The sequence below is a fragment of the Odocoileus virginianus genome, chromosome 15, assembly GCF_023699985.2.
Source record: "Odocoileus virginianus isolate 20LAN1187 ecotype Illinois chromosome 15, Ovbor_1.2, whole genome shotgun sequence".
NCBI classification, from domain to species: domain Eukaryota; kingdom Metazoa; phylum Chordata; class Mammalia; order Artiodactyla; family Cervidae; genus Odocoileus; species Odocoileus virginianus.
The window spans coordinates 30,921,230-30,947,907 of NC_069688.1; the positions used below are offsets into that span (position 1 = coordinate 30,921,230).

Genomic DNA, 26,678 nt, shown 5'->3' on the forward strand with positions numbered 1-26,678 from the left:
TTTCCCAGGATCAGGGTCTTTTCCAAAGAGCTGGCTCTTCTCATCAGATGGCCAAAGCACTGGAACTTCAGCTTTAGCATCAGTCCTTCCAATGAATATTCAGGGTTGATTTCCTTTAGGATTGACTAGTTTGATCTCCTTTCTGCCCCAAAGGAGGGACTCTCAGTATCTATAGAAAAAGGCAAGGAAATACTGATTTGATCAATTTTTATTGTTTTAAATTGAGGAGCTATCACTCATATATTGATACTCTTTTCATCTCTCTGGGCCTTCCATCCACCTCCCTTCATCTCAAACTGTAACTTGTTCCCAAAAACAAGTCAGTGAAGGTGGGAATGTTTATTTAACTAAGTGTGGATCTGTCAACATGACTTTAAAAAAAATTTGGCAACATGAAGTACTCACATAACCAAAAGAGAAAAAATGGAGGAAAGAATGGAGGGAGGGAAGGAATAAAAAGAGAAAACAAAAAAATGAAAGGAAAGAGAATGTTTGGAGTTCACCCAAAGGCAGATTTCCTAGGAGCTAATGTAGCTCAAGCATCAGGGTTCCTCGCTGGCCGGTGCCCCTTCCAAGGTTTTGTGTTCTCCTCCAGAGAGGAGCAAAAGAAGCAGAAGCTCAAGCCTGTGCCTGAGGCCAGGAGAGCTGCCCTAGCCTGGGCTCCGCCTGTATATACATCATTTTAAGAACTTTATTGAGATTTCATACACATAACATAAAACACACTTATTTAAACTGTACAATTCAGTATCCTATAGTATATTCACAAAATTGGGCAACCATCAGCATAATCTAATTTTAGTACACTTTCATCACTCTCTAAAGAAACTCCAGACCCATTAGCAGCCTCTTCCCACTCCTACTCCCACACCCTTAACTCAGGCAACCACTAATTTACTTTTTGTTTCTACAGATTTGCCCATTCTGGACATTTCGTATAAACAGAATCATATAACATATGCTTTTGTGACTGATTTCTTTCATTTAGCATAAAGTTTTCAAGGTTCACCTATGTTGTAGCATGTATCAGAATTTTGTTTCTTTTTATTGCTAAGTAATAGTCCATGGTACAGATAGACCACATTTTCTTTATCTGGCCATCAGCTGATGGGCATTTGGGTTGATTGTATAATCACTTTTGTGTCTATTGCGTATGTGCATGGGGCTTTCTGGGTGGTGCTAGTGGTAAAGAACCTGCCTGCCAAGTCAGGAGACATAAGAGATGTGGGTTCGACCCCTGGGTTGGGAAGATCCCCCGGATGAGGGCATGGCAACCACCACTCCAGTATCTTTGCCTGGAGGAGCCTATGGCCAGAGGAGTCTGGCAGGCTACAGTCCATGGGGTCGCAAAGAGTCAGACTACCAGTCATCCCAGAGTTGTGGGTGTGGTCGGCAGACTGTCAGCACTATCTTCGTGTCCACCTGACCTCTTCTGACAACTTGTCTCTGTCAGTTGTCAGGGAGCATTTGGGCTTTATTTTTGAGCCCTGGAGAAGTATCCCAGACCAAGATTCAACACTGCACCCTGCCCAGGGTACATTATGACCCAGACTTCCGAGTGTCTTCCCTCAATCCCAGGACCACACCAACATGGATAGGAGTATGAGGGAGAGGTGAAAGGACCTGACCAAATCTAACTAAGATACTGGTTGCAGGAGCCACGCCAGCTATGACAAAGAGCTGGAGTTCTTTAAGGGCTTGCTCTAGTAAGAAGCTCTGCCTGAGCAAAAACTGGATGAAGTTATAAATGTGGCATTCCTTATGACCACAACACAATTTTCTAATTTTTTTAAAAAAGTTTAGTCAACTATGCTAAAAGACTCAATCATCCTTCTACTTTTTCAATAGAAACGCATTCCAAAACTGTTTTTATATGAGGAAATAATAAAAGAGTATCCAGAGAGGAATGATGTCAGTGAAAATGGAAAAGAATACAAATATTCTGTCTCTATAAAAGCAAAGGAAAACCTGGCAAAAGTGGGCAGCATCAACTTTTGCAACCCTGGAAATGAACTAATGGCTTGCAGCAATCAGGGAGTGCTTACTCAAGGGAAAGGGGGGAATCTCATTTGAGATTGGCAGCTCTTTATTCTAGCCTTGGACCTGCCCCACATCCCAGCTCAGAGGTAGCCTGGAAAACAGAGCCTGCCTTTCCAGTACTGGAGGCACAGAATGGATATCATTTGCAAAGAATTGTAATTACTTTCTTTTTATCTGGTGGCTCCTTGGAAGACTAACTCAAAATGCTTGTCTTTATTTGCCTTGTTTTGGAACTGGCCCAGTTCAAAAGATATTGGGAGGGAGTGGGGCATTTGTCCAAAGCATTTACTGGCAAGTGTTTTAGCTGCTGCTTCTGGGGCTATAGATAACAGTTGGCATAAACCACAAATCTTGGGAGAAAAGGCTGGGAAATGAGGTGTCCATAAAGGCTTTGAAAAGCTCACACACGTTCCTGAAAATCTAGAATACTGTGGGTGCTCAGGATCAACATGAGAAGGCTGTAGGATCTGCCACTGGGCTGACTTTAAGGTTCTGCACAAGAAGAAAATGAAGGCTAAGGCAGAGTTGTAAACTGTCAGGTTGCATGACAAAGGCCTGCCCACCCACCACACCCCCCAACAGAGCCCCTTGACCAAAACTTTGAAATATTTTTGGTATCAGTTTTTTAAGGAAGTAACCAACTCTTGGAAAATACCCTGATGCTGTGAAAGAGTGAAGGCAGGAGGAGAAAGGGACGAGAGGACAAGAGGATTAGATGGCATCTCTGACTCAATGGATATGAGTTTGAGCAAGCTCTGGGAGAGGGTAAAGGAGAGAGAAGCCAGGTGTGCCACAGTCCATGGGGTCACAAAGAGTCAGACATGGCTGAGAGACTGAACAACAACAAATTTAACAAAATATCTGTTCAATCATCAGTGGACCACTAATCTGAGCACACACAATCTAATAGAATAGTGACTTCAATGGCCACATATGACAAAAAATACAGAGTTTTCAGGATTAGTTCATAAAAACCATTATATAAACAACAATAAGTAAAACAAACAGCAAACAAACAAACAAAAAAAACCTTGGAAAGAGGAGAGAATCTGATTTCTAGAGTTGCCACATTATAGTATTCAATATGTCCAAGTTTCAACTAAAAATTATGAAGTGTGCAAAGAATAAAGAATATACAAACACAGGAAAAACAAAAATTAATAGAAGCTGTCCCTGAGAAGATCCAGATGTTGGATTTACTAGTAAAAGACTTTCTCTTTATTTGTTTATTTTTTTGGCTTCACTAGGTCTAAGATGTTTTGTGCATGCTTTCTTTAGTTGTAGCAAGTGGGAGCTACTTCCTAGTTGCAGTGTGTGGGATTCTCTTTGCAGTGGTTTCTCTTGTTGTGGAGCACGGACTCTAGGGGGTACACGCTTGGCGGTTCAGGTACTCAGACTGTAGAGCCCAGGCTTCAGCAGTTGTGGCATATGGGCTTAGTGGCTCTGGGGCATGTGGGATCTTCCTGGATCAGGGATCACACCTATATCCCCTGCATTGGCAGGCAGATTCTCAACCACTGGACCACCAGGGAAGTCCTAGTAAAAGACTTTAAATGAGCTACCTGAAATATGTTCAAAGAGCTAAAGCAGACCATGTCTAAAGACCTAAAGCGATGTATCAGAATGATGTCTCACCAAATAAAGAATATCAATAAAAAGAAATTATATTTTTATATAAGAACCAAATAGAAATTCTAGAACTGAAAAGCGCAGTAACTGAAATAAAAAATTTACTAGAGGAGTTCAACATCAGGTAGAAGAATCTACAACATCCAAACAAATCAATTGAGGTTATCCAGTTTGAGGAACAAAAGCAAAAAATGAATAAAGTTTTAGAAATCTGTAGGACACCATCATATGTATAATGTGAGTCCCAGAAAGAGAAAAAAAAGAGAAAGGAGCAGAAAAATTGTTGAAGAAATATTAAACTAAAATTTCATGAAAAGCATGATCTATACATTCAAGAATTTCAATAAACTCCAAGTAGGAGAAACTCAAAGAGATTCACAATGTTGTTCTTATTCAGTCAGCCAGTCACGTTCGACTCTTAGTGAACCCATGGACAACAGTACGCCAGGCCTTCCCATCCCTCACCATCTCCGGAAATTTGCCCAAGTTCATGTCTGTTGCATCAGAGATGCCATCCAGTCATCTTGTCTTCTGACACCCTCTTCTCCTGCCCTCAAACTTTCCCAGCATCAAGGACTTTTCCAATCAGTCAGCTGTTTGCATCAGGTGACCAAAATACTGAGACCCACAATAAGACATATCATAATTAAACAAATCAAAAGACAAAGACAAAGACTGTTGAGTGCACAAAGAGAAAAACGACTCATCACCTACAATTGTACCTCAATAAGATAAACAGCTGGTTTCTCATCAGAAACCAGGGAGTGAAACCAGGAAGCAGTGGAATAAGGCATCTGAATTGCTCAAAGGAAAAAAGAAGTCAGTGAAAAGTTTTATATCTGGCAAATGTATCTTTTAAAAATGAAGAGAAAATAAAATATTCCCAGATAAACAAAAAGAGAGTCTGTTGCTGGCAGACTTATCCTACAAGAAATGCTAAAGAAAGTCCTTTGGGCTGAAAGAAAAGGATGGACACAAGGTGGTAATTTGTAGCCATATGAAGAAATAAAGATTTCTGATAAAGATAATTACATGAGTAAACATAAAAGACAACATGACTGTATGTTTTGTTTGAAACTGTATTTTTTCTATCTGATTTAAAGACCACTGCATAAAGCAATATTTATCAACATATGTTAATGGGCACACAATGTATAAAAATGTAATTTGTAATAGTAACAGCATTAAGCGGGAAAAGAGGCAGAATTGAGCTATGTAGGAGGAAAGATTTGGAATACTAAAATTCAATTGGTGTTAATCTAAATGAGATTGTTATAAATTGAGAGGGTTATTGTAATCCCCACCACAACCACTTGGAAAATAACTTAAAAAATTTATAGTGAAAGGGATGACAAGGGAATGAAAATGGCACCTAGAAAATATCTATTTAACATAAAAGAGCATTAATGGAGGAATTGAGAGACAAAAACTATCTAAGACATATGAAAAACAAATGGCAAGATGGCAGAAGTTCTCCTTCATATTCAGCTGATACGTTAAAAGCAAATGAATTAAACTTTCCCATTAAAAGAAAGTGGTAAAATGGATTTTAAAAATCCAATTATATGTCATCCTACGAAAGACACATTTTAGATTCAAAGATTACAAATAGCTTGAAAGTAAAAGGATGGGAAAGGATATTTTGTATAAATGGCAACTAAAAGAGCTCAAGTGGACATAGCAATAGACAAAACAGACTTTGTTACTACAGTAAAGGATATTTTATAATAATAAGATTCTATCCATCAAGAAGATATAACAATTATAAACGTGCATACACCTAACAGTGGAACTCTGTTGAAATATTGAAACAAAAGCTAGCAGAATTAAAGGAAGAAATAAACAACTCAATAGTTTATTGTGGGAGACTTCCATGTTCCACTTTCAATAATGACTACAATTAGAAGATCAGCAAGGAAACAGAAGAATTGATAGTAGCAAAGAACACAATAAAGAACACTTACAACTCAATGACAAACACCCTGATTAAAAATGGGTACAGGATCTGAATACATATTTCTCCAAAGAAGATAAGAAAATGGTCAAAATGTAAACCTAAAGATGCCCAGCATCATTAGCCATTAGGAAAATGCAAGATAAAATAATAATGAGATACCATTTCACACCCACTAGGATGATAATAATAAAAAAACAGAAAACAACAAGTGTTGAGGAGGATACAGAGAAATTATAGCTTTTATACATTCAGGTAGAAGCTAAAATCCCTTAGCTGCTTTGGGAAATGATTTGGCAGTTCTTCAAAAAGTTAATGTAAAATTACCATATGACTCAGTAATTCCACTCCTCGCTTTGTACCCCAGATAATTGAAAATGGCTAGTCAAAGAAATCCACATACACATATTTTAGTAGTACTGCTTACAATAGCCAAAAGGCAGAAAAAACATATTTCCATCAGAGTAAGAATGGATACTTATCATACTGTTCATGGGGTTCTCAAGGCAAGAATACTAAAGTGGTTTGCCATTCCCTTCTCCATGGCAAATAGATGGGGAAACAGTGGAAACAGTGACAGACTTTATTTTTCTGGGCTCCAAAATCACTGCAGATGGTGATTGCAGCCATGAAATTAAAAGATACTTGCTCCTTGGAAGAAAAGCTATGACCACCTTAGCATATTAAAAAGCAGAGACATTACTTTGCCAACAAAGGTCTGTCTAGTCAAAGCTATGGCTTTTTCAGTAGTCATGTATGGATGTGAGAGTTGGACTATAAAGAAAGCTGAGTGCCGAAGAATTGATGCTTTTGAACTGTGTGTGTTGGAGCAGGCTCTTGAGAGTCCCTTGGACTGCAAGGAGATCCAACCAGTCCATCCTAAAGGAAATCAGTCCTGAATATTCATTGGAAGGACTGATGCTGAAGCTGAAACTCCAATACTTTGGCCACCTGATGCAAAGAGCTGACTCACTGGAAAAGACCCTGATGCTAGGAAAGATTGAAGGCCAGAGGACAAGGGGACGACAGAGGATGAGATGGTTGGCTGGCATCACCGACTCAATGGACATGAGTTTGAGTAAACTCCGGGAGTTGGTGATCAATGGGGAGTCCTGGCGTGCTGCAGTCTATGCTGTCACAAAGAGTCAGACACAACTGAGCAACTGAACTGAACTGAAGAGTGGATAAACAAATTATGATACATTCATACAATGTAATATTACTTAGCCACAGTGGTGGTGGTGGTGGTTTGGTCGCTAAGTCGTATCTGACCCTTGTGACCCCATGGACTCTAGCCTGCTAGGCTCCTCTGTCCATGGGATTCTCCAGGCAAGAAATACTGGAGTGGGTTGCCATTTAAGCAATAAAGTACCAATATAGTCTACAAAACCTTTTGTGAAATGATAGAAACCAGATACAGACAGTAACATACCATATAATTCCCTTCATGTGAAATAGGTAAATCCATAAAGACAGAGATTAGGTTGGTGGTTGCCAGTGGCTGGGGGAGGGGAAAAGGAAATAACTGCTTAATGGGTGTGGGGTTTCCTTTAGAGCTGATAAAACTGTTCTGTAACTAGATAGAGGTGATGGTTGTACAACACTGAGAATGTACTAAATTCCACTTGAATTGCTCACTTTAAAATGGTTAATTTCATGTGACATAAATTTTACTTCAATACATTTTTTAAAACATATAAAATCCTCTACAACATGGATGAACCTTAAAAACGTTATGCTAAGTGAAAGAAGCCAGACACAAAAGATCACATACTATATGATACCATTTCCCTGGAGAAGGAATTTGCAACACATTCCAGTATTCTTGCCTGAAAAGTTTCATGGACAGAGAAGCCTGGTGGGCTAAAGTCTACGGGGTTGCAAAAAGTTGGACATGACTTAATGACTAAACGACAACAACATGATACCATTTATATGAAAAGTTCAGAAGAGACAAATTTATAATGACAGAAAATAGATTAGTATTCCTAAGGGACAGGGAGTTGGGGATAGTGTTGGGACTGACTGCAAATAGTGACAGAGATTTGGGGGGCCTGATAGAAATGGTTGGTAATTAGATAGTGGTTATGATTCCCTGATAGCTCAGTTGGTAAAGAATTGACCTGCAATGCAGGAGACCCTAGTTCAGTTCCTGGGTTGGGGAGATCCACTGGGGAAGGGACAAGTTACCCACTCCAGAATTCTTCTGCTTCCCTATGGCTCAAATGGTAAAGAATCTGCCTTGTATACGAGAGACCTGGGTTTGATCCCTGGTTTGGGAAGATCCCCTGGAGAAGGGAAAGGCTACCCACTCCAATATTCTAGTCTGGAAAATTCCATGGACTGTGTAAGTTCATGGGGTTTCAAAGAGTTGGACACGACTGAGCAACTTTCACTTTCACGTTCATGGTTGTATGACAATGAATATACTAAAAACCACTGAACTGTACACTTTGAAACAGTGAACTTTATGTTACATGACTATTATAAATAAATGTCCAATCAGTCTCCTGCAAAGAAATTAAAACTCAATTTAAAAACAAATACTCAGAGAAAGGATGTCAGGCTCCTAATTAATAATAATTATAAGAGGGACTTCCCTGGTGGTTAAGGTTTTGCATTCCCAGGCAGAGGGTGTGGGATCAATCTCTCCCTGGTCGGGGAGCTAAGACCCACATGCCTCAGGAACAAAAAACAAAAAAAATATAAAACAGAAGCAATATCATAACAAATTCAATAAAGACTTTAAAAATGGTCCATATAAGAAAACTTTAAAAATAGTTATAATAAAGTTATGCCATTTTCTTTTTCAGCTTTTTATTTGAGATTTGTTGTAATTTCCTCTCTCCCTCCAATGAATATTCATTTTTGTACCTATTTTGTATTTTTTTCCCCTAAGAAAGCTCTTAAAGTTAATTAAACTTCAGTTCAGTTCAGTTCAGTTCAGTTGCTCAGCCGTGTCCGACTCTTTGCAACCCCATGAATCGCAGCACACCAGGCCTCCCTGTCCATCACCAACTCCAGGAGTTTATTCAAATTCATGCCCATCAAGTCGGTGATGCCAACCAGCCATCTCATCCTCTGTCGTCCCCTTTTCCTCCTGCCCCCAATCCCTCCCAGCATCAGGGTCTTTTCCAATGAGTCAACTCTTCGCATGAAGTGGCCAAAGTATTGGAGTTTCAGTTTCAGCATCAGCCTTCCGATGAACACCCAGGACTGATCTCCTTTAGGATAGACTGGTTGGATCTCCTTGCAGTCCAAGGGACTCTCGGGAGTCTTCTTCAACACCACAGTTCAAAAGCATCAATTCTTCAGTGCTCAGCTTTCTTCACAGTCCAACTCTCACATCCATACATGACCACTGGAAAAACCATAGCCTTGACTAGACAGACCTTTGTTGGCAAAGTAATGTCTCCACTTTTAAATATGCTATCCAGATTGGTCATATCTTTCCTTCCAAGGAGTAAGCGTCTTTTAATTTCATGGCTGCAGTCACCATCTGCAGTGATTTTGGAGCCCTCAAAAAATAAAGTCTGACATTGTTTCCACTGTTTCCCCATCTATTTCCCATGAAGTGATGGGACCAGATGCCATGATCTTAGTGTTCTGAATGTTGAGCTTTAAGCCAACTTTTTTACTTTCCTACTTCAGGTCATTCAAAACCTGGATGCCAACCAGGTGCAGGTTAATGGGTGCAGAAACTCAGCCACCCATAGCTCTACAAGATGTAGGAATTCTGTTCCCAAGCAGGCTGTGCAGTTTCAAGAGGACTCACTGCTGACTCCTCCACCCCTCTCTGCCCAGACTCCCAGGTCTCCAGTCCTCCTCTGAGATGGCCTTCTATTCTCAGCCTCACACTGCCACTGCTTCTTCCGGGTCTTAATCAGTCATATCACCTCACTGCTCTACAGTTTCACAAACCGCTTCCTCCAATCATTCTCCAAAGTGCTGCCAGGAACAATCTTTCCGAAACACATCTCTCCCTTCTCTCCCTACTCATCCCTACCAAGAAGCCTCCCAAGGCTCTTTATTTGTAGGGTAAAGAACAAATTTCTTAACTAACAGGTCCCAGCCTGTCTTTGCAGACCCAAGTCCTAGTCTTTGTCTCACTAAAACGCATCTCTGCATCACATGTCACGTCCGACTCTTTTCCTAACCTCAGGTTTTTATGTCTCCCCTTAGCTTTTGCATGGTTCTTCTCTCACCTTCTCTCACCTTCTTCTCTTCTCCTTGAGGAGTTCTTCATCTGTCAAGACCCATCTCAGGTTTTGCTTCTGCAAGGCTTCCCAATCCTCTCTGCAGTGTTTATGATCTCTCATTGTGCTTATCAGTACAGGTAGTTGTGCATTCTATACATTCACATATGTGTACAAATCAACTAAAGATTTTGAACTATTTCCCTGTACATATAAAAATATATAAAACTCACACACACATGTATATTACATGAAAAAAAGGGTAAGTGTTAGTCATTCATTCATGTCCAACTTTTTGTGACTCCATGATCTGTAGCTCACCAAGCTTCTCTGTCCATGGAATTTTCCAGGCAAGAATACTGGAGTGTGTGTATATATATATATGTATTCTAAAGATTTAGGTGCCTATCAACATACTCAAAGCAAAGACAGTGTCATATCTATTCTAAAAATGTTCTCCTTGATAGTTACTATATTTTCTGTACATAGTATGTACTCACCCATGTTCCAGGCACTGATTGAATCAGAAGTATCTATAGATGTGTGTGTGTGCTGTGTGTATATAAACACTCTTTTCCTTAAGGACTTTATACACTGAATAAAGAAACAAGCACATGAGAGCAATTAAGAATCTCATTATTATAAATAAATGTCCAGTGGACCACTGCAAACCAATTAAATGAGCACTGATGACTCCCAGAGCAGAGTGCATTGAAATCTACGTGTTCTTATGCAGTGACCAAACACTCAGATGTTTTAAACAGCCATAACTGGTAGCTTCATACCTTAAGACAGAATAACCACCCTTTGTTTGGCAAATGTATTACTTACCCAGGGCATTCCTGGGCACTAGATACGAGGCACTGTGACAGGTGCTGGGGGCAAGAGCAAGGGTCCCAGATCTCAAGCTGCTCACAGCCTCTGTGGGAGGCAGCCAAATTCACCAACAGGCCTTCACATCCTTGAGTACTTTGCAAAATACGTTCTGTCTTTAGCTCATTGTGACTCAGCTCTCATATTACAGGAACTGTGAGAGAGAATATAGAGATAAATGCCTGGACTCTACCTGCCCTCAAGGAGTTCAGAGTCTAAGAGGGGAGACAGACATATCAACAAATATTAACAGTGCAGAGTGATTCATCAACACTGTAAGTATGTGAAAGGTTCACTGGCAGAAAAGAGAAGGGGGTGATTAGTTCCTCCCAGTTCCCCTTCCCCACTGGGACAGAGTAATTGCAGATGTATTTGTGGAAGAGGTAACACCTTACCTACTCTAGGTTTTGGAGAGCATTCTGAGCAGTGGGTTGGGACACAAAGACATAGAAGGATATGGCTGGAGGCTGAATGGTGGTGGAGGTGAGTGGATGAGAAGGTGAGGAAGGCAGCAATGTGAAGGGCTTTAGGTGCTGGTCAAGAGTTAGACAAATGTTGAGGAGCCACAGGAGACCACAGGGAATAGAGAGATATGGATAATGCAAGCTCCTAGGTAGGATCACGGCACACTGATGAGGTAGGGACCACGCTGGAGGTGGAGAGATGGTCTGAAAGATGATGGCAAGAATCAGACAAGAGAAGATGACGGTCAAACACAAGTCCATGGCATTGGGGATTAAGTGGAGAGGCTACACTTGAGAAGGTTTCAGGGAAGAATCTGAAGGTTTCATAACTGGATGTGCAGGAAGTAGGAGGCATTGAAAAAAATGTCCAGAATTAAACTCAGGTTTCCACCTCAGAAAAACTGGGTAAATGAGGATGTTACCAGCCAAGAGAAAACATGGAAGGAAGAGGGACAGTGGGAAGAAGAGAGAGAGGGAAATCAGTTGTGTCAGAGATAGTGAAGGAGCATTTAAGTGGAGATTGTCACAAGAAAGTTGGGTCTACATGTCTGGAATAGGAGGAAGTAGAACTAAAATATAAGTATAAAATCTTCTGGAATTTGGATGTCAGAAACAAGAGAGAGGTTGAAATCTCCTAAGCAAAGAAGACAGGAGAACCCAAGACAGAATCCAGTCTCTTACAGGATGGGTTCAGTTCAATTCAGTTTAGTTCAATCGCTCAGTAGTGTCTGACCCTTTGCGACCCCATGGACTGTAGCATGCCAGGCCTCCCTGTCCATCACCAACTCCCGGAGCTTGCTCACACTCATGTTCATTGAGTTGATGATGCCATCTAACCTTCTCATCCTCTGTCATCCCCTTCTCCTCCTGCCTTCAATCTTTCCCAGCATCAGGGTCTTTTCCAATGAGTCATTTCTTTGCATCAGGTGGTGAAAGTATTGGAGCTTCCAGTATCAGTCCTTCCAATGAATATTCAAGGTTGATTTCCTTTAGGATTGACTGGTTTGACCTCCTTGCTGTCCAAAGGACTCTCAAGAGTCTTCTCTAGCACCACAGTTCAAAAGCATCAATTCTTCAGTGCTCAGCCTTCTTTATGGTCCAACTCTCACATCCATACATGACTATTAGAAAAACCATTGCTTTGACTAGACGGACCTTTGACAATAAGGTAATGTCTCTGCTTTTTAACATGCTATCTAGGTTGGTCATAGCTTTTCTTCCAAGGAGAAAGTGTCTTTTAATTTCACGCTGCAGTCACCATCTGCAGTGATTTTGGAGCCCAAGAAAATTAAGTCTCTCATTCTTTCCATTGTTTCCCCATCTATTTCCCATGAAGTGATGGGACCAGATGCCACAATCTTAGTTTTTTGAATGTTGAGTTTTAAGTCAGCTTTTTCACACTCCTCTTTCACTTTCATCAAGAGGCTTTTTAGTTCCTCTTCACTTTCTGCCATAAGGGTGGTGTCATCTGCATATCTGAGGTTATTGCTATTTCTCCTGGCAGTCTTGATTCCAGCTTGTGTTTCATCCATCCACAGGATGTGTAGATAAAATGATTATGGGAAAGACATTATATAGGAGAGAGTGGAGTTCTTAAAGTGAAGAGGATTTCAAGGAGAAAGTGGACAAAATTATCATTGCTACAGAGTAACTAAGAAAGGCTAGACAGGAATTTGGCAGTTAGGAAACTGCTGGAAATCTCTGGCTGATATCTTTCCCTGTGTTGTAGGGACTGGGAAACCAGGTACATTCAGGGTGAAGGGGTAAAGGAGTGGAGCTATTAGTAGAGTTTATTCCATCAAGAAACTTGACCTTGAAGGCATGGGGGGAGAAAGGCCAGTAGTTATTAATAGAAGGGGGCATTGGATTTGGGGAAGTGTTTTATGTGTCAGAGTCTTGAATGTGTTTATCGATTGAGAGGAAAGAGCCTGTAGAAAAGGAAGCTGAAGAATCAGATGCTCTTAGAGGGACAGAGGGGGGTAGATTCTGAAGCAGAGCTAGAGACATTAATTTTCAAGAAAAAAAAAGAACAAATCTTCACCTGAAATTGTAAGAATGGCAATGGATGTAAGAAGGTTGTATGTGGGGAAAAAAAGGTTGTAATGTATGTGTGTGTAAGGAAAATTTAGGAACTTCAAGCCTGATGTCCTCTATTACTCAAGAAGTCAGTTTTCATGGCTAAAGAATCAAGAAAGAGAATGGGAACTGGAGGGCACACAATGTTTTTATGTGTCCTGTGGACATTGGAGGAATGGAACAAATGAAACTATCTCCTTCCATATTAATAAATAATATCACAGCCATCAGTGATTTCTGGCCTCCAAATATGAATCAGGGTTCCCAAAACTGCAATCCAGCAGATGTTGCCACCCCTGATGGTGATTGCTGAGGAGTTGGGGGAATGCAAGAAGCAACCGTCTGCCACTCCTTAAGATGAACAAGGAAATAGGATTGGCACCAGATAGCTGAGGTGATACGAAAGGAATGAATTCACTGAGCCCAGGGTGTTGCATCTTCCCAAACATAGAATGCTAAATTCCTTAACCTGATACCTGATCTTTGATGTTCAGGCTGCCTTTTCCCTTTATGGCAAACTTGTATATAGCCTGACTTCCCCTTCTGCCTCCTTGGAGCAGTTTTCTCAGAGCTACTGAGATGCTGTCTCATGGGCTCAGAGTCCTAAACATTCCCACCAAAGAAAAGAGCTCTCCACTTTCAGGTTGTGACTATATTTTTCAATTGACAAAACTTACAAAGTGGAACTAACAGGGTGTTGAAACCACTGGAGAGATCGTAGGTTAGTGGAAACGCTGTCAGCAGTATAGAGGTTTAAGTGCCTTGCTCATCTCACACTAATAACTCAGGTCTGATACACATTTAAGCAGGTTGTGTAATTCCTAGAAGCTCAGGGTTCTTTCCCAATGAGCTAAATATTCAAGGTAATGAATTAATATAAAACCAATATCATAGAAGGATGGTGAGATCACTGAATCTGTGGACTCAGCCACTGGCGACCAAGGGCAGGCGTTCCAGGGGGAAGAAAATGCTGTCTAGCTGTTTGGTCTTCACTGAAGACAGGACAATAGACAATGGGCTTAAATTGCAGCCAGATGTCAAGAAAGAATAATATTCTAAGAATACAAGAGGGGGACACAGAGCAACCTGCCTTGGTGATCCTTAGAAATAAGTGCACCTCAGGTGGTTCTGATTCCAGCCTTGGATGATGGCTTATTTGTACTTTTTACTTTCCCTTTTAGCTCTATGCCACAGTCTGATGTTAAGTGAAAAGAATATATAGTAGCACACTCCAAACAATGGAGACAGAAGAGTAGTTTGTTTTCCTTTGCTCTCCTTCTTATCTTACTCTTTTCTCTAATGGGCACATGAGAAACAGCTACTATGTAAAAATAATCTGGACATTAAAGTAAAACAGTCATATGTAATTATTAACTGTGTCATAGCCCAATCAAAAGAGAGAGAGATTTAAACCCCTCAGTCCTCTATCCTGCCTTGTTGGTTATCTCTAGCTTGATTAAAGGGAATGAGACTCATTTGTAAATGCATTTGGCAAACTTACCCTGCTATTGTTTCCATTATTTTGCAAATTACAGACATTGAGATGAAGGCTCTGTAATTTCCTAGCATTCCCTTTATTCCTGCTTGGAAAACTGGTATTGCCCTGGCATACTTCCACTTTGCTGTTATTTCATTTGAATACAGCAAATTCTTTATTATGATTAACAAAGACTTCTGCTCCATCCCTCTTTGAATATCAGTCTGCTCTTGGAGATGAGTTGATTTTGAGCCCTGCTGTCTCCTTCAATCTCTCAAAGATGTTCAAGACAGCAGACACCAGTGTATTCCTAAATGACATGTTTTCTGTGTGTTTCCCCTTTTGAATCTGTTATATGTTTAGTAATTTTATCATCGTCTGGAACTTTTTTTCTCTTCTATCAATTGTCTGATTCTAAATGTCTCCTACACTCGTTACTTAAAAGCCTGCAAATATGCAAGCAGTTGGGTTTAGTAATCTTGTTATTTTTAAGCTTCTTTCTCTTTTCAGTTTTCCTTTATCCTCATACATACATTTCTCAAGATTTTACAATGTTTTGTAAGCAGTCTTGATACCAGGCACTTTGCGTGCGTATATGCTAAGTCGCTTCAGTTGTGTCCGACTATTTGAAACACTATGGACTATAGCCTGCCAGACTCCTCTGTCCATGGGATTCTCAAGGGAAGAATACTGGACTGGGTTGCCATTTCCTACTCCAGGGGATCTTCTCAATCCAGGGATAGAACTCACATCTCCGGGTCTCCTGAATTGACTGGAGGATTCTTTGCCACTGCCCTACCTGGTAAGCCTCAGGCACTTTGGGGCATTTCAAATAAATAGATCTTCTCCTTGAGCGCTATATGTTTCTAGTCCATTCATTTGTCATTGCACTAGAATCATATTCCCCCAGATAAGTCTCTTCCTCCTTAAATGTCCACCAATTTAATACCCCTGTAGCAGTCCTCACACTTAGAGAGTACTAGCTAAATATTCGTCTCCTAAGATCAGTCATATTGTTACCCGGAAGCTGGGTTTACCCCTTGGTGGATATTGAGCCAAAAAACACAACCAAACCAAAGACTGGGAGATGGAAAGATTTATTGCTTGCAGTGAGTAAGGAGAACATGGAGGATTTTTCCCAAAAAAATGTCTCTCCAAGGAGTCAAACTGGGAAAGTTTAAGCTAAGGGTATATGTGTCTTCATGAAGGGCCTTGAGCAGAAAAGGAGAATTCAGCATAGAATTAGGGCAAAGGTTGAGGGCCAGATTATTATTTATATCATTGGAGGAGGAACTAGGACTCTGTTTATTACCAAACTACTGTTTCTTAACTGCTTTTCCTTTGTTCCTGCATTCCCTTACTTCCCTTAAGTAAGAGACCTGTGTAAGGGCAAGCATTATGGCCAGGCTTAGATCACAAAACTGTTGTGCGATCACCAAGTTGTATCTGACTCTTTGCGACCCCATGGATGATAGCACACCAGGCTTCCCTATACTCCACTGTCTCCTGGAGTCTGCTAAAACTCATGTCGATTGAGTCGATGATGCCATCCAATCATCTCATCTTCTGTTGCCCCCTTCTCCTCCTGCCCTCAATCTTTCCCAGCTCAGGGTCTTTTCCAATGAGTCAGTTCTTTGCATCAGTGGCCAAAGTGTTGGAGCTTCCACATCAGTCCTTCCAATGAATATTCAGGATTGATTTCCTTTAGGATGGATTGGTTTGATCTCTTTGCTGTCCAAGGGAGTCTTAAGAGTCTTCTCCAACACCACAATTCAAAAGCATCAATTCTTCACTGCTCAGCCTTCTTTATGGTCCAACTCTCACAACCATACATGACTATTGGAAAAACCATAGCTTTGTCTATACGGACCTTTGTAGGCAAAGCAAGATCTCTACTTGTCAAGAAATCTATGCCTGATTCTCTTTCTCTGTGAGCCCCTATCCTATCTGCACACAAAATTTAGAAAAAGTCACATTCAAAGGATTCTTCTAAACCACAAGCCTTGGTACAAAATGCTGGAAGTGAAACAGGTGCACAATTGTGACTTGGGGGCTCCTCTTCCACAATCAGATATCAGAGCACAAAGTTCTCTTATTCCTCTTTGCCTTCATCTCCTCCTGCCTTATTTTCTTCTCTCCTCCATGATGCCAGCATCTTTAGGAACCAGACATCATTTCTTTAACCTAGTTGGGCCAAATATGTGGAAGAGTATATTGAGGTGAGGATAGTTTAGCCCCGTTTATTCATGTTGGGTAGGTAGCATTGTAGAAATTGAGGGTAATACCAGGGGAATTGGTATGTCTCACACTATTGAGAGCTTATTATATGCCAGGTATTGTTTCACCTGCTGTACATGTTTCATCTCAGTTCATCACAACAATAAGCGAGGTGGACCCTCAGGACGCAGAGAGAATGAGGAACATGCCTAAGACCCCACAGCTAGCCACTGAGTCGCAGGTGCTTGAGAACCTGGGGTGTCTGATGGCAGAGCTAGGACTACACTCTGTCTGTGCAGAGGAAGCACACGGTGAATTGTTAGCATTTTATGGTGACCATTGTTCAAAAATTTCTCTCCCATGTATTGAGAAATACTGCATGTTAGGCTGTGTTTGACACTTTCATCTTGTGAACTGAAAAAGTAAAATTCACAGAGTAATTGTTGTGAGTTAAGTTTTATCTGGGGCAAGATGAGGACTATAGGCTGGGAGACAGCATCTCAACTCCGAGGAACAGCTGTGAAGAGGGGTTGGGGAAGTCAGTCCATGTGTGATTTTGTGAAGGGGAATATGTACAATCAAGCCACATCTTTTTGCAAAAGGTTGCTGCTAGTCTCCTGATGGTTACCTCTAGTCATGAGGAGCAGATGTCCCCAATAACAATCTTAGTGCCTTTCTAGATGTGAGAGGATGCAAGAATTTGGGCTTATAAAATCTTCTCCTGCAAATATCTAACTATCTGAAAACCTGTTCTGCCAGTTTTTCCCACACCAGTGTGCCTAAGTTCTGAGCTCCACCCTGAACTCTTTTAGTGTGTGTTGAAGGTCAGCAATTACACTGGCTAGTGACTTAATCCTTGTAGAGGCAGGTGACAAGTGCCAACTTTTAGCTGGCAACCTCATTTAATTTTCACAATAACCCATGGGATTACGGTTTCCATTTAACAATCAAGGAAACTGAATCTCAAAGGCATTCTGTAACTTGCCCAAGATTACTCAGCTAGTGAGAAGGAATGGTCCTGGGCACTCCAACTAGCCCTCACACTCTTTTTATTTCTTTTCAAAGCTCTCTTTGGAGGACATATTGAATTTTTCCTGACTAGACTCCGGAATCTAATGAGGTCATATTGTGACAGTAATAACTCGGATGTGAATGACTGGCATTCCCACCTGCATGAACCCCGCTCACACACTTCTCCTTTTGCTGGGAGCTGCTCCTGCACTGTGGGCGCACTACTGCCTCCAGGGGATCCCCCTCTCCCAGGGGCCATATAGTCCAGTGGCCTCTGGCAAATGGAGAAGGACTCACATTAGCCTTCACTCAGGCAGTGCTTCTGGGGCCCTGGGACCCTGATGTTTTAGTGTTTTCCTAGAAATGTAAGAAAACCTCTTTTGCTCTGTATTTACAGCCCGTCTGCTGTCTGATTCAGCTGTGAGTGCATGGGGACCCGAGTAGGGATCAGGACCACGAGACAGGTAACATTCTGTGTTCAGAATTATCCTCCTGTTCACTGACTAAGATGTGGGTTTGGACCCAAGAGCCCCTAATTCTTTTAGGGGGGAAATTCCTTTTCCTGAACTATGTGGCCTGGGTGGAAGGTAGTACCTGTCTCCTACTAGGGAGGCTGAGGGGCCAGAGCCTCCTCTCCTGCAGTCAGGGAGTAAGCATGTGGCCTCATTTGACCAATCAGTGCTCTCCTCTGAAACAAGCTGAGTGAGTGATACAAAGAAAAAAGGGATGAGGAGTCCTCAGGTGAGTCATCCAGTCCTGAGGCCTGACCCTCCCACTCCCCTAATGTCTGCGGGTTTCAGGCCTTTAGCTGATTCTCTGAGCTCTATCCTTTCAATAAGTGGCCTTTCATGTAAAAATACCCAGGGTATATTTCTGTTGTACACCATTAAGGAGCCTGAATTGCACACGGATTTACAAGGTAAATGTCAAGAAAACTTTGTGGTCCTTTTCCCCCTTCTTTTCATCCCCCTCTCTCTTAACTTCTCTTCTGCTCCCGAGTCCCCATGGGTCAGGTTAGCCTTCACTGCTCAGACCCCCTCATGCTGCTAATTTTACTAAGCTTCCCTTTCCAGAACCCAGAGCTCTGGGTTTCCTTCTCCACTTTTTACCACAATCCATGTGACAGCATATCTCAAATTTTCTTCAGCAAGCGCTGCTGTTCAACAGGACTTCATGGTTGTACAGCGATACCATGAAACCATATATTTTATTTATTTTCTTTTTATAATTTTATGTATTTATTTTTGGCTGTGCTGGGTCTTCATTGCTGTGCAGGCTTTCCCAACTTGCAGAGAGCAGCGGCTGCTCTTCACTGCAGTACACGGGCTTCTCGTTGTGGTGGCCTCTTTTGTTGTGGAGCACAGGCTCTAGGGCACGTGGGCTTCAATCACTGTGGCTCCCGGGCTTTAGAACACAGGCTCAATAGTTGTGGTGCCCAGGCTTAGATGATCCATGGCATGTGGACTCTTCCCAGATCATAGATCGAACTTGTGTCTCCTGCATTGGCAGGCAGATTCTTTACCCCTGAGTCACTAGGAAAGCCCAAAGCCACACAGCTTACCTCACAGAAAATTCCGGAAACAAAATCTTATAGGAGGGATATGTGGACCAAACAAAAGAGCAGCTGCTCTGGCCCCCATTGAGCTTGGAAACACTTGGGGAAAAAGTGTTATAAGCCAACCTGTGACTCCCCTCAGCTCCCTGAGAATATTCACAGGTGATAATGGTTCTGAACAGGCAACAGAAAGTATTTGATGGCGCCAACTCCTCCCATCTCTACCACCATCCCAATGTGTAGTATTAAACAAATCATCGGACACTTTTGAGTTTTACTTTTTGAGTTTGGAAAAATAAGGCATTATATTTTCTCTAAGTTTCTTTCAATACTATGGTCTGAGTGTTACATATTCCATTACCTTTTTCATTTTAATATAAGAATTTTGAAAATGTCAAACTTTTGAGTCCCAGGCACATCATCACTATACTGAAATAAAGCTTTATGACAGGCTAGAAGGAGGAGTAGTTTTGGTTGCTTGGTTGGCGGTGAGAGAGAAGGGAAGAAGAGAGGTGAGGTACCCTCAAATTTTTTGGTTCGGGTTTCCTGGCAATTGCAACTCCACAACCAATTCCTTCTCTCATTAGACTAAGAATGCCAAGAGTTCAACCCTTCCCCCTTTCCCCCACCCCAGCATGGTAGGAAGGCGCTCCCTAATGCACTTCCATATTTGGCCCAAGCTCAAGACAGTTGCTCTCCTGGTATTACTGACCACAGTTCTTGGCCTCCTTAATTAATAGAAATTGCTAAGAGGCCAGACAAGAAATTCAGGCAAGGCTTTATTGGGACTCCTGTTGCAGAGAGGGAGAAAGAACAAGCAACAGGTTCCCTTGCTTGCTTCCTGGTGTGGGGACGTGGGGGGGTGAGCTGCTTCCTTATATGGGTAAGGGTAGGGGTGTATCCAGGGGGTCCAGCTGGAGGGGTGGCTTAGGTCACTTGTCCACCTCTTTGGTGATGTTGTGTGCAGGGGGCATGCTCAGTACCCTGTTTTTGCTCCAGCTCTTCAGAAGCAGCAGTTGGGTTTTCAGTCTTTGTATATCTTGTTGTCCATAACTTTCCCCAACTGGCATACACAGTTATCTATAGTTTCTTTGTATTTTGTTGCTCAAGGAGACACTGCAAGCAAAGAGTCCCAGGTTCCAGGTCCCAGCCTGTCTCACTGGTATTAACACTTGTAGAGCATTATCAGTCATCACTCAAATGCAACATTATCAACTCACATTGGAGTGCTTTGGTTCAAAACACAGTAAGTGGATCCACAGTTTCTCCTGGAGGAAACAGAAATCCCCACTTGTCACTCTGCACAGAGCAGGGAAGTTTCTTTTCTTATGGCTTCGTGTGTGAGTGCTAGGTCTCTTCAGGCATGTCTGAAACTTTGCAACCCCCTGGGCGTAACCCCCCAGGCTCCTCTGTCCATGGGATTCTCCAGGCAAGAATACCAGAGTGGGTTATCATGCCCTCCTCCAGGGGATCTTCCTGACCCAAGGGTTGAACTCACATCTCCTGTGTCTCCTGCATTGGCAGGAGGGTTCTTTACCACTAGCGCCACCTGGGAAGCACGTGTCTTTGTATTTCTCTCCCTTGAACTTGGGGGGGGTACATTCACATTGCTACCTCAGTTACAACTCATACCAATAAATGTTAGCTATGATTATCCTGGTAGTAGTTACTATCTCTTCAATTTTGCTCTAAAGTTATAATGTTTGTAAATTCTTAAAAAATAGTACCATTTACTTTCAACATTTATATGGAAGAAATGTACTCTTATCTTTATTGTAGATGAAGAAACCAAGTGATGAAAGTATGGGTAACTTCCCCGAAGTCTCACAAACTGTAGGAGGCAGAACTGGGACTATGAACCAGCGTTGTTGATCTGTCTCCAAGTTATTATTGCTGAAAACAATCTTGAAGGAGAAGGAAAATTTTCCAGAGCTTGGGCAGATCACCTTGGAAATCGGAGGCAGATAAGCACCTATTTAGTCTGTATTCATTTAGACTCAGGGCTCTCTAAAAGCAGGAAGTGGAAGGCGCGAGGGTTTGCCACAATATTTGTCGTTCATAAGTCAGAAATAAGCAATCAGTGCCTTTTCACGTAGGGCACTATAATAAAACACTGGCACAGTCCCTGCAATTTGGTTTTGCAAAGAAAACAGGAAACAAGCACATTTTCACTGTGGCTTCAGTCTAAGGAGGGCTGGCATCTGCTGACTGGCGGGCTGGATTTTCTTGTCAATAGCCCGTGTTTACTATCCTGGTAACATGAGCAGAGGGAGGAGGGTGAGTCACAGTAACTGACTGCTAAATTAGGAAAATGTAATCCATTTGTTTCTTTTAAATTAGATGCCCCCAAAGCATCTTAAAGCTTTTTTCCTCAGCAACCATAGTCACAACCTAAACAGTTAATGGATTCCTAATTTGTGCTAATCTAGCTATTATAAGTAAATAAATGATCATTTTGTAGCATTCTTTTCCTATGTGAGGGCAAGACTTTGAATATACTGCTTTTCATCTACAAATGCCAAAACCTGGTAGATTTTCTGTCTTTGCTTTTCTCAAGCCCGCCCCTCACTACTTACCTGCAGAGTCATCGAAATACAGTGCATCACTTTGCACGTTACATTGCTAGCGAACAACATCGCATTTCTCAACCAATATGAGTCACTGATCAGCAGCTCTGCAAGGAATCAAAGGGGGTCACTCGATGTGACTTCTCCATTTTATAGATAAAACTGAAGTCCAGCAAGGTTTAAGGAATTTGATGAACTCCAGGTCTCTGGACGCCTAATTCCCCATTTAAGTCCCTTTCTTTTCCCTGTGGTACACCTGCATTCCAGGAAATCAGTGTCACTCAAGAAACTCTGGTTTGAATGAGTGAAATGTATGATGATCAAAACAATCAGTCCATCGAGCAAATAAAACAGCAGATCCATGCAACAGTCATCATCCCTCAAGAGGAGTACTGGGTTAAAGTCACTGGCCAGGAGCTTTTCATAGAAAGTACTTCAGTTTAATCTCTAGACCTGCACCCATTCTCTTAATTTCTTTTTAAAATTTTCTGACTTGAATCAGAGCCTGGTTTCTGGTTTCACCCAAACTTAGCAATGAGGTCCGAGACATCTGGATTTATTCACGCATAAACATGAGGTTGCCTGTTTTGAGCTTTATTTTCATGCTGCAGCTCTTTGAAAAACCTCTGATTGGTGTTTCTCCAAATGAATAGAGCTATGCGGAGCACAAAGCAAGCACAAAATAATTGTTGTCAGTGATGGTATTGACTGAGATAAAGTATGGGTGATGATAGAAAGGGTGGTGGGGGCGGGGGGGTTAGATAATTCAGGATTGAAAAGGTGGATGAGGGAAAAGAGAGGTTGAGGCTTGAGTAGTAAGGGCAGAAGTGAGGAGCACAGGAATTATGCAGGAGGACATGGAACAGGTGATGCGAATTATCCATGTGTATGTTAAATGAGAAGGAGATAGAGCAATTTTTACATTAAATTCCAAGCAATGGGCTAGTTTATAGTAAGCCATCTTAAAGTCAATGGCATGGTTAATACTATGTGGTGAGAAGAAAGTCAATGAATTCAAAGCCAAATGCGTAGCTTTGCAAGCACTGACTTGTGAAGTAATCCACGTTTCAGCTTTAGAGAGAATGTTCACCTCAAGGAGCCATGTATTTTAACATTTCTGGGTGCGATAAAGCAAGAATGGTCAGGGCACTTTGGTGCAACTCAGGTTTCAGGACATGAGTCTCTAATATTTGGCCCTGCCGCTGTGGAGCAGTAGCTCTGATTACAGTGTTTCCAATGAGCACTTTCGAGGATATGACTCTGGGGAGAAGAATACCAAGCCTGTGATTGTGACTGCAACACAAATTGGCTCTGAGGGTCCTTTAATGAAAAGATTTCCACATCACCTCCATCCACCTTTACCCTCCCCCCGCACCGCCTCAATATTCTGGCCATGTTAGAGTGGATGTGAATTCCATAAACTGCATATGAGAAAGAAAACAACAACTGTATTTTTAGTGTCAAAACACAGAAAGGAGAAAGGGGAGGGAATAAGATATAAGTGCTACAGACCCTTGGGACTCACAGCTATCTTGCTCCTTGGGGCTTAGAAGTTTCTTTCTGGCAGATGCTCCCTTGAAAGGGGGAAACAGAATTCAGACTTATTGCAGGTAGGGCTTCCCAAGTGGTTCAGTGGTAAGGAATCTGCCTGCCAATGCCCAAGATGCAGTAGACGCAGGTTCAAGCCTTGGGTCAGGAGGATACCCTGGCAAGGCACGTGGGCTCCCTCTCCAGTATTCTTGCCTGGAGAATCCCATGGACAGAGGAACCTGGCGGGCTACAGTCCATAGAAGCACAAGGAGTCAGACATGACTGAGCATGCACTCACTTGCAGCAGATTAGGGTTCAGGAGGCCTTGATGGGTGCCATGGGATCTGGGGAAAGGTGGTATCATTCGTGTTTCAAGCTCTGCTTCTGTTCTGCAAGTGTGGTAGGTGGAGTTTAATGAGCAAATATTTTCAGTTTCCTCCCTCTCAGGCCCTCATCTCTTCCATGGATTTCTGTGCCTCCCTTCCCATCTACTACATGAGAATCCAGTTGGATTCTTGGACGGTTTATGAACAAAACTTGGGAGAATTAAAGAGGGTAGGCTAGATAAAAAGGGGGTCAGAGAAGTGAGGATTGAAATGGGAAGGTTGGTGGAAAGGGAATGGGATGGGGTAAATTGCTTAGTGTGGTAACGTGAGCATCTTAGTCACTCTATTACGTCTGACTTTTTGTGACTGCTTGGACTGTAACCTGCCAGGCTCCTCTGTCCATAGGATTGTCCCAGCAAGAATACTGGACTGGGTTGCCATGTCCTCTTCCGGGGTAGGTAGTATGGCAATGCTGAGCTACCAAAGAAGAGAGGAGAGAAAACAGTGTGGGCTATTCTGGAGAGGGAATTTTTTTGCAAATGAGGGACACAGAAGGAGTGAACAAAACCTGTGAGTGTGAAAGAAGGGGCTTGCCCTGAATTAGAACCTCTGAGAGGGATGAAAATAAAGATTCACATCTTCTTAAATTGCTACTTGGCAGCTGGGCCAGTCCTCTGAACATAGAGATGAGACCACAGGAGATCTGCTTATATTTGGATTATACAACAAAGGTGGAGACTTAAATACCCTCTAGTATAAACTGTCTCTGTTTTTCTAAGAAAGAAACCCAGGGAATTCCCTGGTGGCCTAGTGGTTAGGATTCAGGGCTTTCACTGATGTAGCACAGGTTCCATCCTTGGTCAGGGAACTGAAATTTGGCAAGCTGTGTGGTGTAGCCAAGAAAAAAAAAAAAAGGAAAGAAACCCAAATGATGCAGAGATCTTTGACTGCAACAAAGATTGGGGAGAAGCCAATAGCTCTGAGAAGCTGTGCTCAGTCGCTTCAGTTGTATCCGACTCTTTGTGACCTACGGACTGTAGCCTGCCAGCCTCCTCTGTTCATGGGATTCTCCAGGCAAGAGTACTGGAGTGGGTTGACATGCCCTCCTCCAGGGGATCTTCCCAACCCAGGAATCGAACCCATATCTCTGGCATCTCCTGCATTGTAGGCAGTTTCTTTAACCACTGAGCCTCTTCGGAAGCCCATTAGCATACTAAGACCCCCTAAACCTTGCTCCCTTTAGCTCATGATATTAGAATGTGGAGAAGCAAACCTCTTCTCCAGGGGATCTTTCTGTCCCAGGGATCAAACCTGGGTCTCCTGCATCACAAGCAGATTCTTTATCATCTGAACCACGAGGGAAGTCCCTCTGAGAAGCTAAACTCTTCTATTATGAGACATTGGAAACTTGTTCTATACGATTTAGACTGAGATGCTTAAAGGGGTTGTCTTTGCAGGGCACTGGTTTTCAATGGCTGTATCAGATGGAGCTGTATCTCTGCAAATGTTTCTTGCAGAGAAATTGCCCCTCTGACACCAAGAATGTGAACTGTAAGACATCCTCAGTTACAGAAGCAGGCGATATCCTGCGAAGTTCAAAAGCTGAGAGAACTCTTCAAAGAAATTGAGATCCATTGTTTTAGGAAGATTACATTCCAGAGACATTCATTCAACCAACTACCTCCTTCTTGCTTTCCAAGTTAAATTTCAGGGAAATTGAAGTTTTGGTTATAAACTAGCTGAGAGTTTCATTTAATTTGTTCATCATGACCATAGTTACAAAGGGCTCTGCTCGTTTTAAGGTATCCATTTCTTTTTCTTGTTTTTAAAATTTTCTATTTTAAGAAAATAAAGAATATCCCTCAGAAAATAGCTCTCTAATTACCGCTTTCAATCTTTCGGAAGGTCCTAGTGTGGTCATCAGAGCCCCCGTTCTGGTCAAATCTTCATTTCTTCGAAGAATACTTCTAGCTGTTGCTTCATCCATTGTGTAATCAAAGGGAATACTCCTGGGGTACCTGTTTAAAGAATGGGTGGTATAAGAGGGAACCATAAACAGTCCCAGACCAGGGACTCTTTGCAAGGCTTTGGTATAAAACAATTGCCTGAGTGTAACTGAAAATTCCTGTTTATGTATCAGGTAATATTTCTTAAACCTTGGATTTAAAATCAGCCTGGGACATTAAATCTCTCAACCTTCCACTGTCCCCCCCCCCCCCCCCCCACCGCTTAGTGAACTCTGGGGAACAACTATCGAACCAAACCAAACCAAACCAAACCAAAAACTGTACTTTGAATTCCCTTATGTTTCAAGACATACACGTCAGAGGAAACTGTTTAAAATGACTTACCCCAACACAAACAATTGTGAGGGAGAAGGAAGGAAGAAAAACTTGCCAGTTCACAAGATCACTTTTCCTCTACTTACTGCCTGCTTTTGCTGACCTGACAAATTAAAAATACGTTATTTCCTCAGAGCATTTTAGACATACTTGTAGCAATATTTTGAAAGAGGAAAAAGAGTTCTGTTTGCTTCCACCCTCAGGCCTCTTGGACTTTGGTCCCCTGAGCATGATCCTGCGTTTGGAAGCCCTCCAAGTGACAAAAAATTGGCGGGTTCCTCATCATTGATTCCTTGCTAGCTCTTTGGGGAGAAGAGTTCTGCTCAGGACTTGGCCGCGTTCTTAGCTTGGGGCCCCAGCCAGTTACTCAAAGTTCAAGGAACTTGACAGACAGAGGCTGTTTGTCTGGCAAAACGATGTG

At 42.0% G+C, this 26,678-nt stretch overlaps 1 long non-coding RNA gene across 3 annotated transcripts; it reads right to left on the minus strand.

Moving 5' to 3' along the window:
• Positions 1-15,790: 15,790 nt before the first annotated feature.
• Positions 15,791-26,455, minus strand: LOC110135848 (uncharacterized). 3 transcript variants are annotated; one of them, XR_011491476.1, is made up of 4 exons: positions 26,267-26,455; positions 25,801-25,933; positions 22,069-22,166; positions 15,791-16,893 (listed from the first exon to the last, which is right to left on the minus strand). It is a non-coding gene; the product is annotated as an uncharacterized lncRNA (long non-coding RNA). The 3 variants fall into 3 exon arrangements; XR_002313469.2 differs by lacking the exon at positions 15,791-16,893 and adding an exon at positions 19,092-21,438; XR_011491475.1 differs by lacking the exon at positions 15,791-16,893 and adding an exon at positions 21,447-21,743.
• Positions 26,456-26,678: the final 223 nt, after the last annotated feature.